The sequence below is a fragment of the Oryctolagus cuniculus genome, chromosome 14 (assembly GCF_051225735.1).
Source record: "Oryctolagus cuniculus isolate XC-2025 breed Fujian yellow rabbit chromosome 14, ASM5122573v1, whole genome shotgun sequence".
Classification (NCBI taxonomy): Eukaryota; Metazoa; Chordata; class Mammalia; order Lagomorpha; family Leporidae; genus Oryctolagus; species Oryctolagus cuniculus.
Genome location: NC_142880.1, coordinates 32,240,530 through 32,254,988, shown reverse-complemented (window position 1 = coordinate 32,254,988; position 14,459 = coordinate 32,240,530). Strand labels below are relative to the sequence as shown.

Genomic DNA, 14,459 nt, shown 5'->3' with positions numbered 1-14,459 from the left:
CAAATAAAATAAATAAATCTTTAAAAAAAAGAAAAGAAACATAGGCTGCATTGTAGCCCCCTCCCAAGATTCCGCACCAAAGCCCTAATTCCTGCTACTTCAATAGTGGCTGTATTTAGAGGTCTTAAAAAAAAGTAATTACATTAAAGACTTCTAGGGTGGGCCTCTATTAGCCGGCTTTGTGATATGACAATGGAGTACCTGAGACAAGTTATTTATGAAGGAAGGGGACGTTTATTTGGCTCAGAGTTTGGGAGGCTAGAAGTTTAAAAGGTAAGCAGCAGACTTTGGCTCCGGTGAGGGTCCCGTGGGGGCTCATGGGAAGTAGACAGAGTGGCCATGAGGGCTGATGGGAAAACCATAGGGGTGGGCTGCCCCCATCCTCCCATGGTGTGCTGATCCAAACTTCTGCTCCCTAACTCCCCTCTTTGGGAATAGGAGAATTTACCCCAAGCCTGTCCCACTGTTGTGTCTTGTTCTTTTATTTAGACCAGGGCTCCCAGTGGAATATGCCTTGAGTCTAGGAGTAGACTTTGGACTTGGATTTTTAGGAATGTTGGAACTTTTGGAAACAGAATGAGTACATGTTGCATTGTGAGAAGTGGGTGAACCTCTGGGGGACAGCATCAGAAAACCATGGTCTGGATGAATGTTCCCCAATGGTCCATAAGGGAAGGCTTGGTTCCTATGGTGGCAGTATTGCAAGGTACTATGGAGCTTTTTAATTAATTGATTGATTAATTTAAAGAGTGATTTATTTATTTATTTGAAAGGCAGAGCAATAGAGAGAAAGAGAGAGAGAGAGCAAGACAGAGACAGACAGAGCTTCTGTCTCTTGTTTACTCCCCAAATGGCTCTAACACCCAGGGTTGGACCAGGCTGAAGCCAGGGATCAGGAATTCCATCCAGGTCTTCAACATGGCTAGCAGAGGCCTAAATACTGCATCATCTTCTCTTGCTTTCCCAGGTGAATTAACAGGGAGCAGTGTCAAAAGCAGAGCAACCAGGGCTCAAACTAGTGCTCTGATATGGCATACTGATATTGCAGGTGGTGTCTTAATCTGCTACAGCACAACCTCAGTCCCTAGCTTTTTATTTTGGAAGTAGAGAGGAAGGAGAGCAAGCAAACAAGCTTCCACCTCTGATTCACTTCCCAGATGCCTGCAATGGATAAGACTTAGCCAGGAAGAACCTAGGAGCCAAAAACCCAATCTAGTTCTCACATGTGAGTGGCAGGACCCAACCACTTTAAATTCCATTTTCTATGAACTTTTCAAAGTGCCCTCCTATACTTTCAGTCTTGATTGAGGGATGCAATGAGTTGAGTATCGAAAACAAATCCTGAAATCTGCTTAATAAGTGGGTTTATTTATGTGTTTTGTGGAGATTTAGGCAATTTGGAGACCCACTGTAGAAGCACTACAGAAATAGGAAAATGAATAATTGTGGTAATGTTGGTGAGAGCCAAGGTTTCCAAAATGGCAAAACAGGACCTGCAAATGTGGAGCTGAAATGCTTCAGGGGGGTGAGTTAGTATGGGAGGATTTGGGATGAGTGTTTGGTGCAGTGGTCAAAGTGCCAGTTGTGACACCTGCATCCCATATCACAGTGCCTGAATTCAGGTTCTGGCTTTCTTCCAATGTACACCCTGGGCTAAAGTACTTGGGTCCCTGTCACTCACATGGGAGACCTGGATTGAGTTTCACTTTCTTGCTTTGGCTGGCCCAGTACCCATTTTTGCGGGTGTTTGGAGAATAAACCAGAAGTTGAAAGATCTCTCCTGGTTTGTCTCTCTAATAAATGAAAATAAGTACCTAAATTTTTTAAAAAATAAGACTGGGAGAATCAGTATGAATTTATGATTTCTAAAATATGTGTGTATTGGCAAATATAAGGGCCTATGTATATGCAACTATGTTCATACCAGCGGTGTGTGTTATTATGTCTACATACATGCATCTATTTCCTAGCTCTGGTCACTGAAAATATCTAGAAACATAGACAATGATGTGAGAAGTGAATATATTAACTTCCAATCCAGGTTCTTAGCTAAAAACTAAAAGCTAAAAACACTAACTAGAGACTAGCATTGTATGAAAATAGGAACAGAATTTATTTAACAATGAGGGAATAAACATGCACGAGCAAGTGTGGACCACCCCACAGAGAAATATCCATCATGAGTGAGTCACAGTGTTACCCATAAGTGAGAGAGAAAGAAAAATTGAAGAATGCACTTGCTCCAACTAGGAGGGGGAGAGGCCCACTGGACGCTGCAGACAGACAGCTTTCTTTGCCTTCCACATCTTTTTACAAGGAACGGGTGGTACCCCAATTGGATATATGGCCAGGTGGGGTGTGACCAGATATGACAGGTGCATCCTGGGAAAGTGGGCATATCAAACCAACAGTTAAACACCATCATTTTGCAGGGGTATGAGAAGAATTCCAGCTCACCTAAACTTCTAACTAGCTGCCTAGTGACATGACTTCACCACCACAGTGGCAAGGAGCCCACTCAGCATGCATATTCTACTGTCTGATATCTTTCACTAAGAGGAACCAGAGACATTGCTAATCAGAAAGGTGGAATTGAATAGGTAGATAAAGTTCTAATAAAAAAGAAAAGACAAAACAGAGACCAGCTTGACAGAAGAGCTGACAGTGGCCAAATCTAGAACAATTTTAGTGCCAAAATAACTGAGTACAGTCATGAATTATAATCCAAATGATCAGATAGGAGTCCATGTGGTCATAATGATAAGCTTTTCAAGAGTTTTCTGGGACTTGTTTGTGTGTATTGTACTCAGATGTCTGGACAGATGCATACAATTTTAACAGGAAGCATGTGTGATTGTGAGTGATAGCACATTTATACACAGCTTTAACATTTGACCTCAAATAAATGACGGCATGCGAGAACAAGCAAATGACTTCACTTTCCATAGTACATTTTGAGAAAAGAAAAAGAGAAGCAAAAATTGTAATGCTCCTCGTAGAAATGATCGCTGCCTTGTATTTTCCTCTGTGAGGCTCTACCCGACGTGTGCTGAGTCCTCTTTGCTCAGGCCTTCTCCTCATTGTGGCTTGGCGGGAAGGCAGAGACCTTGGAAGGCCAAGAGCAGCAAAGACCTGCACCTGCTCATCTCCCAGGGTGGGTCTGATTTCAATTACAGGACTATTTAATTGTAATTGATACCACTAACTTTTAAGTGAGCTAATTCCAAGTGAAGGGCTGATAGCTCTCTTGGAATTTTTATATATAGTCATATTCAGGTATAAGGAAATCAGTTGGAATGTCTCAAATCCTATATAGACTATGATATACATGGGCAATCCTTAAAATATGTATGTTCTCACTATATGCTTTAGGATTTGTTTTGCTTTTTGAACGTTTTTTATTAGGAAATGTTCAAACACATACAAAACAGACAATGTGATAGAATTAAGTTCGATCTGCCTGTCACACAGGTGCACAATTAGCAACATTTGTGCATCCTAGTTTCAATAACCCCAACTTTTCATATCCCTTACTCATTGGTTCATTTTTAAAGCATATCTCAGATATAGTATCATTTCAAGTATACATTCTTGTATAGTCTCTTTTAGCCAAAGTACTGTGTCATTTAATAATAAAAAGGCAATTATACAAGTTTTGCTTTCAAATAATTGTTCTTGCCCTGCTGTTTTGTGACTTTTCTTCCTCATCTTTTTCCTTGATCTCTAACCTCTCTGTCCAATACCATGGGCCTACAGAGGCCGAGGCATTGCTTCAAGTCCAAGAGACCATCCCCCAAATTGTACATAGCTCATACCTATGCTCATAATCTGAGGCTGCCCAGCACTGCCTTTTTTACAAAAGCACAGATACAGGAAGCTGGATGCACGTATAATTTAACAAATACCCCTTCAACCATCTCTGGGACCACATTGAAAGCCTCTCCTTATAGACTGCCTCAGCCACAGCTGTTTCTCCCCAAAAAGCAATCGCTCAACTCCTCACCTGATGTTTAGGATTATCCCTCACTGCTTTGCTAGGGTTTTATCCACCAAGAGTGCAAACTTAGCTCCTAAACTCTACCCTAGCATGTTTTTGAAGCTGCCTTCCTCATGCGTGGAAAGTGATTAGGGTTTATTGCTTTGAATGGTCCTTCCTGCAGTGTACCATTACAATAATGAAAATATGCTCAACTAAACCCACACAAAGATTAAAAGCAAACACTTTTCTACTGATGTAAGCAGACAAATTAGTCCAAAATACTTTGATCTAGATTGAAGTGGGAGGCACAAAGCACATTTTTGTACTCTCAGCCAACGCCAGAAAGTCCAAAATTAAGCGTTGCTTTGTATTTGCAGTAACTTCTGGTGCAAAGTTCCCTTGTAGTTGTCATGACGATAGTCACATTCTTTATAATGTGGAAGTAATTAGGGAGTACCTGGTGGATTAAAGGGGGGAGGGGCAGAAATGAAAACTTCTAAGTAAATCTGTTGATTTAGGACATTTGGGGTGGAACAAAGACTAACCCATTTTGATCACTTCTGGGAAACTCCTTCCACCTCCATCTTTATTGATTAGAGAAATAATATGGCTCAAAATGACAGGTGATTGAAGAAATATATTTAAAAAGTATTAAAACATGGGAAGCAGGATACACAGCAGACTCATAGAATGGCAGATGTCCTAAACAGCACTCTGGCCTCAGAATCAGCCCTTAAAGCATTCGCATCCAGCTGAAAAGCCCATGAGAGTATTTCAGGCATGGAAAGCCAAGACACTCTGGCAAAAAAAAAAAAAAAAAAAAAATGACCTAAATGAAAGATCTGTGTGAGTGAGATCCCAGCGAAAAGAATGGGCCATCAAAGAAGGAGGTGCCTTTCTCTGAAGGGAGGAGAGAACTTCTACTTTGACTATGACCTTGTCTAAATAAGATCGGATTTGGTGAACTCAAGAGGCTTCCATAGCCTTGGCAACTCATGACAAGAGCCTAGGGTGATTACTCACACCATAAACAAGAGTGTCAATTTGTTACATCAATAACAGGAGTCATTGTGCACTTACTCCCCACGTAGGATCTCTGTCCTTAATGTGTTATACTATGTGAATTAATGGAATAACTAGTACTCAAACAGTACTTTACACTTTGTGTTTCTGTGTGGGTGCAAACTGTTGAAATCTTTATTTAGTATATACTAAATTGATCTTCTGCATATAAAGATAATTGAAAATGAACCTTGATGTGAATGGAATGGGAGAGGGAGCGGGAGATGGGATGGCTGCAGGTGGGAGGGAGGTTATGGGGGGGGGGAAGCCAATGTAATCTAAAAACTGTACTTTGGAAATTTTTATTTATTAAAAAAAAGAAAAAAATTTAAAAAGTGTTAAAATATAAATATTTTAAAATACAAATATTTAAGACAGTAATATAAATACATTCCCATCTTTTCACCAAGTCTTCTATGTTTGCTCTTCATGAGGCGAAACTTTAGAAGCACAGCTTACGTGCTGCAAAAGGTAACAATTTCAGAAACAATGTAAGTGAATAATTTCTCCCTGTAAGATAGAAAATAACTCACTGTAAGATGTTTTTCTTCATTTATATTTCATTGTCAGACTTAGGTTAACAAGAAACTGGAAAATCTAACATTAATATTTGTACTTAAAGAAGAAGATAATAATAATATTACTTATGACTAAATTTTTCTTAATTGTTTTTCATTGTGAGAAGAACAGGTCCTTCAGATGTCCTTTTTGTTACAAATTTATTAGGAAAAAATCATTTTATTGATTATTCCCTAGATATAATCTCTTAATATTAATATAAAAATGATTTTCCCTCTTTTGAAATGGCTTTATAAGGTGTGAAAGAATAATCCATATTCAAAAATCCTGAAGGTGCTAATAAAATGGGCCATTCAGTCTTGGTCACAATTATTACCTAAAGAGTATCAGCTGCATCTATAACAACTAGTTTTCATGTTAACATATTTTCCATCAATATTATATATATATGTAAATTATGATCCAACTGAGTATATTTTAATGTTAAATTGTAAGGCATTTTTTAAACTATCCCATACATTTAATTCTCACTAAATCCTATCACTAATGTTGCCTTAAACAGGTAAGGATTGGAATTCATTGTCTGTGGCATCTTGATACTGCCTTAAGCTCTTGACCCCCTACCTCCCATCTTAAGTTTTGTCTTCCAAATTCCTCTGTGAAGAAAAATCTCACTTCAAGATCTGGGCAGCTGATTTCTCAGCTGTCAAAAATGTCTTTCTGAAGGTAGAGAAACGCTGTATTGGGCTATTTTATTTCAAGGTCATCCGTCGAGAGTCTCAATTTACCTGCAGGTCTCCATGGATCTGAAACGTCAACGAGCGGCTCATTCCCACCTTGCCCCATAAACCTGAACCTGTTACCTGTGTCGGGGAATGAGACTGGCCGCTTCAGCGGCACGAGCCAGCCGTGCGCACTTGGAAGCTTAGCAGCCGATACTTTCCCTGTGTCTCTTGACAGAGGATAGAGCTATGACTTCCCGAAGTTTAGAAATCCTACGGCTTCATCTCTTTGTCAAGCAGCTCACCTCATCATGAAGCAACAACCTGTCTATAAACAGAATCTTCTTCAAAAACTGGTTCTGTTCCTACTGTGAAAGGGGCCCTACCCCTGCCTGGTCCCACCCCCAGTCCTCTTGTGTGCTCTTTCCCTGGTCTCCTGGAGTTGAAAGCCCTCTTTTTCATGCATATCTCTAGCAGCTGTCTGGACTATACAGTTGTGGGCAGTTTATTCTAGGGAAACGTCTAAAAAGGGAACCACAAGAGCCCGTTGTTGCAAAGTGCAAGGATCAAATGTCAAGGAAAGTATTTTTGTGTGTCTCTCAGCACCTGCTTGCTGTTGCCCGGGACGGATGCTCAACAACTCTGTGAAGTTAAAAGCCTGCTGTCCTTGCCCAGGAAGCCTAAATGGGCGAGGAAATGACTGGATAAGTTATTTAATGCATTTGCCGTAATTATCATTAATGCTAATCGTTAAAACGTTTTGTCAGGGCACTCTATTTCAAGTAGACTAGCTCTCTCCTTCTCAGCCCCCAGTAGGCCATTATCTTTTATCTAAGGGCCAGAAAACTCATTCATTTATTTATTCAGCCTTCAAAAATATTTATAGAGGACTTTGTATATGCAAGGCACTCTTCTTAGTGTGAGAGAATATTCGAATAAATTTAAGACAAGGCCCTTGCCTTCAAGGAGCCCCATGCTTCTTATAGAGACAGTAAGAGAGGCTTCTTATAGAGACAGTAAGAAAGCAGTGTAACGTGAGTGGTGAGGGCGAGGGAACTACGTATTGATCTTCTAAGTGCATTCCCATGTGAGCTCATGGCATTCCTACAGCCTTCCCCTCCCAGAGCTATTATGATCATTCACTTTCCTTAGGATAAACAATGAAGGTCATGGGGTATGACTGTGGATTTGAGTCTGAGCCCTCTGCTCAGTCTTGTGGGAACACAGCCTTAAACTTCCAAGAAAGAAGAAAACCCACGTCACCCTGAGGTGTCAGGACACCCAAAGCTAGGAACGGAAGCAAGGTTTGGAGAGAGATTGTTCTGGGATAAGGAACAGCCAACAAAGTGGGTGGGAAAGGGAAGAACTCACTTGGGGAACAGCAAAGAGTGCAGAGAAATAGTGGGGAACTGGGCTAGAAGTAGTACCTGTAGACCTGAGGAGTATGGAGGCCGTGCTTCATCCTGCAAGCGACAGGACCATTGGACAATTCTGCCTAGGGGCCTGGGATAATCAGTAGCATCTATAAAAAATTTCTGCTGGGGCTGGCGCTTTGGTGCAGTGGGTTAAAGCCCTGGCCTGAAGCGCTGGCATCCCCTATGGGCACCGGTTCTAGTCCCAGCTATTCCTCTTCTGATCCAGCTCTCTGCTATCGCCTGGGAAAGCAGTAGAAGATGGCCCAAGTCCTTGGGCCCCTGCACCCGCGTGGGAGACCCAGAGGAAGCATCTAGCTCCTGGCTTCAGATTGGCACAGCTCCATCTGTTTCAGCCATTTGGGGAGTGAACCAGCAGATGGAAGACCTCTCTCTCTCTTTCTTTACCTCTCTCTGTAACTCTGTCTTTCAAATAAATAAAAATAAATCTTTTTAAAAAAATCTGCTAGGCCGGAGCTGCGGCTCACTTGGCTAGTCCTCTGCCTGCGGCGCCGGCACCTCGGGTTCTAGTCCCTGTTGGAGTGCCAGATTCTGTCCCGGTTGCTCCTCTTCCAGTCCAGCTCTCTTCTGTAGCCCAGGAAGTCACAGCCTTCCTTGCACCTGCATGGGAGACCAGGAGGAAACACCTGGCTCCTGGCTTCAGATCGGCGCTGTGTGCCAGCTGCAACGGCTATTTGCGGGGTGAGCCAACAGAAAAGGAAAACCTTTCTCTCTCTCTCTCTCTCTCACTAACTCTGCCTCTCAAAAAAATCTGCTAATAAAGAACACAATACAGAACAGAAGAAAGAGTTGTAAGCCATTCCATAAGTCCTAGTGCAAGCCACACTTCTGGTTTCTGGGTTGGCCCAGGAAGCTGCCAATCATGGTTTCAGTGGTCTGTGATGGTCAGATTCACGCCTTTCAGTGTGAAACTCACAGTTCCTTCTTGGTTCTAAGTGTGTCATAGAGACTCATGGCTGACAAGACAAAGCGAACAAGGCAAGAAAAATGGAGGGTGTAAAATCATTATGACATAATTAAAATAATAATTCTACGATTGAGCTCAACTTTTTGTGCATTTTAAAAATATCTTGCAATAAGTGTTTATTCTGGGAGTGGTGGCAGGATGAGGGAAGAGAGTCTGGGCTCATTGCTACTTCATAAACTCTTACTTAAAGGGCGTTCTGGAAGATCCAGGTGGGGAAGCGTGGAGGCATGGCCACCAGCTTGGAAGGAAAGGGCATCCTTGAAACTACCATGTAGCTTGCTGCTAGAGAGCCAGGACAGGAGTTCAGTGGCAGCAGAAGCAGATGTGCCCAGATATTGCAGGACAGCCTCTCCCTGCACTCAAACTACTCCAGGCTTCCCTCTATGGCAGGAGAGGCTTATTACTGTGGTTGCATTTTAGAATCATCTTGAGTTTTGAAAAAAAAAAATCAGCCACGTCCTAGACCCATCTCTGCAACACTAATAGTTGCTGAATTAATTGATCTGCAGCATTTTCCCCTATTTTCAAACTTCATTTTTCAAATGAAATTTAATTTACATAGGGTAACAGATGCAGGTCTCTGGTCTACCATTTGATGCATGCCCCCAGTTTTGACAAGTAAGATGCCATAAAATGCAGAGAAGTGCCTTCTTTGATGGGTCTGTAGAGTTACAGAAAATTCAGAGCCTAAAAGACCCTGAAATCCATGCATAATGTTTTCATAGTATGCATTCTCCATAAATTTTTAGAAGACTCCATTGTATGCATGATTTCAAAAATATTCTGCACCAAAATAAACTTATTGTTTAACTCCATTTCCATGAACTTGTTGAAAAAGAATTTGTCATTTGAAAGGCAGAGGAACAGAAAGTAGAAGCAGAGAGAGAGAAAGAGAGAGAGAGAGAGAGAGAGAGAATCTTTCATCCACAGATTGCCTCCCCAATGGCCACAATAGCCAGAGCTGGGTCAGGCTGAAGCCAGGAGTCTGGAACTCCATTCAGGTCTTCCGCATAAGTGGCAGTGGCCCCTGTACTTGGGCCATCCTTGGGTGACTTCCCAGGTGCATTACCAGGGAGCTTGGTCAGAAGCAGCACAGCCAGGACTCAAACCAGGACTCTGATATGTGATGCTGGCATCACCAGCAACGGCTTAACCTTCTGTGCCCAGGCCAGCCCCTTTCCACGAACTTTTTGAAATACCCTCATATGGGCTGAATTAAATTTATGATGCACCTCAATGAACTCTGGGAAGACTGAGCATCCTGAGGTCTACAGGGATCCTCTCCTTTGTGGAAAAAAAATCAGTATGATCCACCAGCCTGACACGGAGGAATGATGTGTGCCCCAAAGGTTTAACAAAGCCCCAAGTTGGTCCTGTTATGTAGGGAGGAGCTAGGAGAGGAAGTGAAACACACCGGGAACTCTGCCAGCACTCGAATGTCTACAGGCAAAAATGCTGCCTTGGGTTTTGCTTCCAAACGTAAGATCCTCTGTATGGAAAAATACCAGAAAATACCAAGAGGGCAAGCCCAGAAGGGCACTCAGGTAGGGAAAACAGAACAGAAATGTAAGACTTTGTTTAATTTTCCTTGTCAGAATTAAAATTCCTTTTTAAGAGAGTCAAAATTCCTTGGTAAGAGAGAAAATTGGGAATTTTATTGGTATGCAACGAGTGATTTTGGCAAATGAGTAAGCTATTAAACATGCAAGATATAACTTTATTATTTGATATTCATTTTGGCATTCTGTCTGGGAAAACTAATGATACACTAAAACCTAATTTCTGGAACAAGTCTGGAAGCTCAGATTTTATTGGTTATTGACAATAAGCAAACAAACTTAACAATGCAATGAAATCACACATGATCTCTTCAAGTAGCATTAGACCTAGGAAAACACTGTCACAATTTTAACATTCTAACTTCAGAAAAATATTAAAAATGAGCAAAGAAATTTTACATGTAAATTAAGTTAGCTAAAGAGATTGTAGTATTTGGGAATGTGGGCATCCCAATGAAACCAATGAAATGGAGTACACCCACACACACATGCACACACAGGTGCTTCAAAAATTCATAGAAAATGTGTATCGTGGAAAAACTATGCATGGATTTCAAGTTTTTTAGATAAAAATGAATTTATCTTTTAATTCTATTTTCCATGTATTATCTGAAGTACATTTGTGTGCACACACAGAAACAAGCACATACAAGCACACATACCTGGAGAGGGAGGTCCAAAGATTCACAGAAAATGTGCAATATCTTTGAATTCCATTTTCTACAAACTCTTTGAAATCCTGAGAGTTCACCAGGTGCTAGTGCAGGCTGCAAGAAAAGTCCTTTATGTAGATTATCTTGTTTTACATCACACTTAGGTGCTGTTGATCTCATTATTGTTGTCCACTTTTCATATAATGTCTTACACCAGCATCAGGAGTGCATTCCACAGCCCTCACAGGAACTCACTGTGCGGGAGGTCAGGGAAGGCAGGACGTGGAAGCCCATAATTCTATTCGCTGGCCCTCCTCCTCCAGGGCTTGGTCCACATTCAGTCGAAGGATTACATAACCCACTCATTGCTTTGTTTTCTTCTCCAGCCTGTCCTTCAAGCAGCAGGTTCAAGTGACCACAAGGACAACCACAGGTATGGACAGGGACACTGGTTGGGTCTCCTATGACTGTGATGCTGAGGACATTGCAATGCATTGTCACCAGCGGGTCCTGCAGAGGCCCCCGTGCCTGGGATAATTAGTTCTGAACAGGCCTCTCCCCTGGTGACCATCTCTGCCATGGTTTGCCCTTGAGCTCCAAATCCACTATCCAATCTCTGGACAAAAGGAGTGCTTCTAGAACAGCAATAATGATAATTAAGATCCACATAACAGTCATTGAGTGCAGGCACTGTTATAAGCACCTGCATCTATGTCCCTGTGGGAGAACAGGTTTGTGTTCCAGGTCCTGGCTCCAGCCTGGCCATTGGGGGCACTTGGATAGTGAACAAGCAGATAGCAACTCTTTCTCTTTTTGCCTCTACGGTTGTTCCCTTCCCCCAGGGGAAGGAGCATTCTGTGCCTTGGACGAGGCCTCTGGGATATCGGCTGTGGCCCTGGGTAAACATTCCAAGCAGCATCTGGTGGAGAAGGTGGACGGGAGCCGAATACAGCTGCACACTTGTCCTTGAGTTAACAGCTTTGTGGAGCACCAGGGAATAGCCTGGATGCTTTGACCACCGGCCAATTGTGCTTGCTTACTGTGCACTACTTAATGCTGTGCAGTCTGAAAAGGTGGCACGAATTACTGACCAACTAGCAGCCAGGCACTCCTGCAAATAGAACAGAGCCCTGTCTCTCCCAGTCGGACTCCAGTAGTTTCTTTGGAATAGGTGAAGATTATGCATGAGTCCTCTTGGACCTTGGGCTCCTGTAGCATGGTAGCTTCTCAAATAAACAATAATAATAATAATTAAAGAAGAAATAAAGAAAAAAGAAGAAATGGAGGTGGGGGCGGGAGGTGTTAAGGAAAAGGAAAAAGCCTGCTCCAAGAGTGAAAGGAAGAGAGAATGAGTAGGCCAGGAGGCAAAATGGGCAAACAGTGACAGAGAGGGATCAGGCCCAGACTTCCTGACATTTCAGCTAAGGCCAGAACAAACACACTTTCTCCATAAACCCCTCTTCTGTTTCAGACTCATTCACTCATTCCACACATACTCAATGAATATCCAACCTGTGCCAAGCAAGACAGATTTAGGGCAGCGGGCACCCCGAGCGTGGGGCCAGGAAGGGGAACACCACCACTGTGTATGATTCCTGCCAGTCCTGGCTCTTCCCACCCTGGCGCAGGGTGGGGGACAGCTAGTTTGTGCAGTGTTTGCCAATTCACAGTGAAACACTCCCATCTGTGCCTGAGTGCTACTACCAAGGCGACATCAGGAGCTGAAAAAATTCCTGAAAAGGTCCCAATCCATTCCTTGGAATAAGCACATCCTTGAAACCATCCCTACTCGTCCTACTCTCAGTAGGAATTATACATTCATACGCAGAGCTGGGGTTTTCCTTCCTGGCCCATGTTCGGGGTGTTTGCTGCCCTGGCACAAGTTGGATATTCATGGAGTATGCGTGGAATGAATGAACGAGTCTGAAACAGAAGAGGGGTTTACAGTGTTGTGTGTTTGTTCTGGCCTCAGCTGAAATGTCAGGAACTCTTGGCAAAGTCCCTCTCTGTCGCTCTTTGTCTATTTGGAAGTTCCTATGGCCTCCTGGCCTCCTGGCCCCCTCATTCCACCATTCTTGCACTCTTGGAGCAGGAGTTGGTCCTTTGCTTTTCACAGGCAGTGGGAGTAGCACCAAAGTTGAGAAACTGAGTGGGGAGGGTGGGTGTCTGCCCATAGCTACAGAGGTGAGGGCAGGGAATTCACTAATACTCCTGACCACATCTATTGAGTCCTAAGGGAAGCATTAAAAGGAAAATCTTTAGACCAATTACATTTAGTAGAGTTTATTTAAGCAGGGCAAAAATGAAACAACTCTTAAATCAGGCAGCTCCTAGACTCAGATCAGGTTTTCAGAACTCTTACCAACAATGTGATCAGAAGGCATTCATAGAAAAACAGAGGCAAGCTGTAGAAAACAACTTAATTGGCTACTGCCTAGTCAATCAACCAGTCTGTTGGTTATAGCTTAACTAGTTAACTATTTATAGCTTAGTTAATTGGCTCTACAGCCTCCTGCAACACACCAAAGCTGAGCTACAATGATCACACTCTTCCACACTGATTCCATCTGTTGGGCTCAATCCAAGTCCATGGCCTCCCATTTTTATTGAACAGAGAAACCTGGAGCAAATTCAGAGCCTGCTAAAGATCTAGACATGTGCTTCTCCATTCCAGGAGACAAACTTCAGTAAGTCTAATTTCCCCAACAGCTTGCCTTACTCTCCCAGGCCCGTTTGATCACAACAGTCTTACCTGAGACAAGAATCATGATGATCCATGAAAATAGGTTGGCGGAACCCATTGGTCCACATTTTGCCATTGCGATTGTTAATGAGTGGTTTGGAAGGGAGGCAGGAGTGGGATTTAGGGGGCGAAAAACCTGTGGGGAGAGAGTAGAGGTGAGAGCCGAGAGGCAGAGTGGTGAAAACATGAGTGCCTTATGAGCCCGACTTGATTTTGTCCAGGGCTGGTGAAATAAGCACATTTTGCTATCAACAGATAGAAAGTGTAATGATAATAAAAGCAGGTCAAAAAAATCAAGTAAGGTAACTTGGAAGGATTTGCCTCCTATCTTTTCTAATAACCCTGCAAAAGACATTTGACAGCAAATAAGGGTTTACAGCTGTTAGGGCTTCCCATTGAGATTAAAGGCTAGTCTTGGCAATCTCTGCAGTACTTAGCAGCATGTGCGAAATTACTCATGGAAATGCTTCTCATTTTGTGCATTTTATTTATTTTTTATTTTTTTAACCACGGCATGAGACTGAATTCTTTCTGGATGCAGTAAAGTGAACTGCCAGATTGCTTTTCAGTGATAGTACAACAACTTCTGCCCACCTACGGCAGAGAAAAACATTACAAATGATGTGTGGTGCTACATAATAGTTCTTGAAGACTCGCTCAATTGGAAATTGTTTATGTAATGCTTGAAGGTGTTTGATAATCAGAAAATATTGCCAAATCAGAAGGAGAAATCAATCAAATGAGTTGATGGTGACAATATATTTAATGATTTCATTAATACAGAAGGTGTAGATAAGACTCAGTCCATTTGTTATGGAGTAA

At 42.4% G+C, this 14,459-nt stretch overlaps 1 long non-coding RNA gene across 1 annotated transcript in view; it reads right to left on the bottom strand.

Annotated features, from left to right (window-relative positions):
• Nucleotides 1–13,825, bottom strand: part of LOC149122284 (uncharacterized) — a 42,358-nt gene extending 28,533 nt beyond the window's left edge. The window contains exons 1-2 of the long non-coding RNA XR_016220603.1: nucleotides 13,647–13,825; nucleotides 10,904–11,008 (exon numbers count right to left, since the gene is read on the bottom strand). This is a non-coding gene — a long non-coding RNA (uncharacterized LOC149122284). The remainder of the gene's footprint in view (nucleotides 1–10,903; nucleotides 11,009–13,646) is intronic.
• Nucleotides 13,826–14,459: the final 634 nt, after the last annotated feature.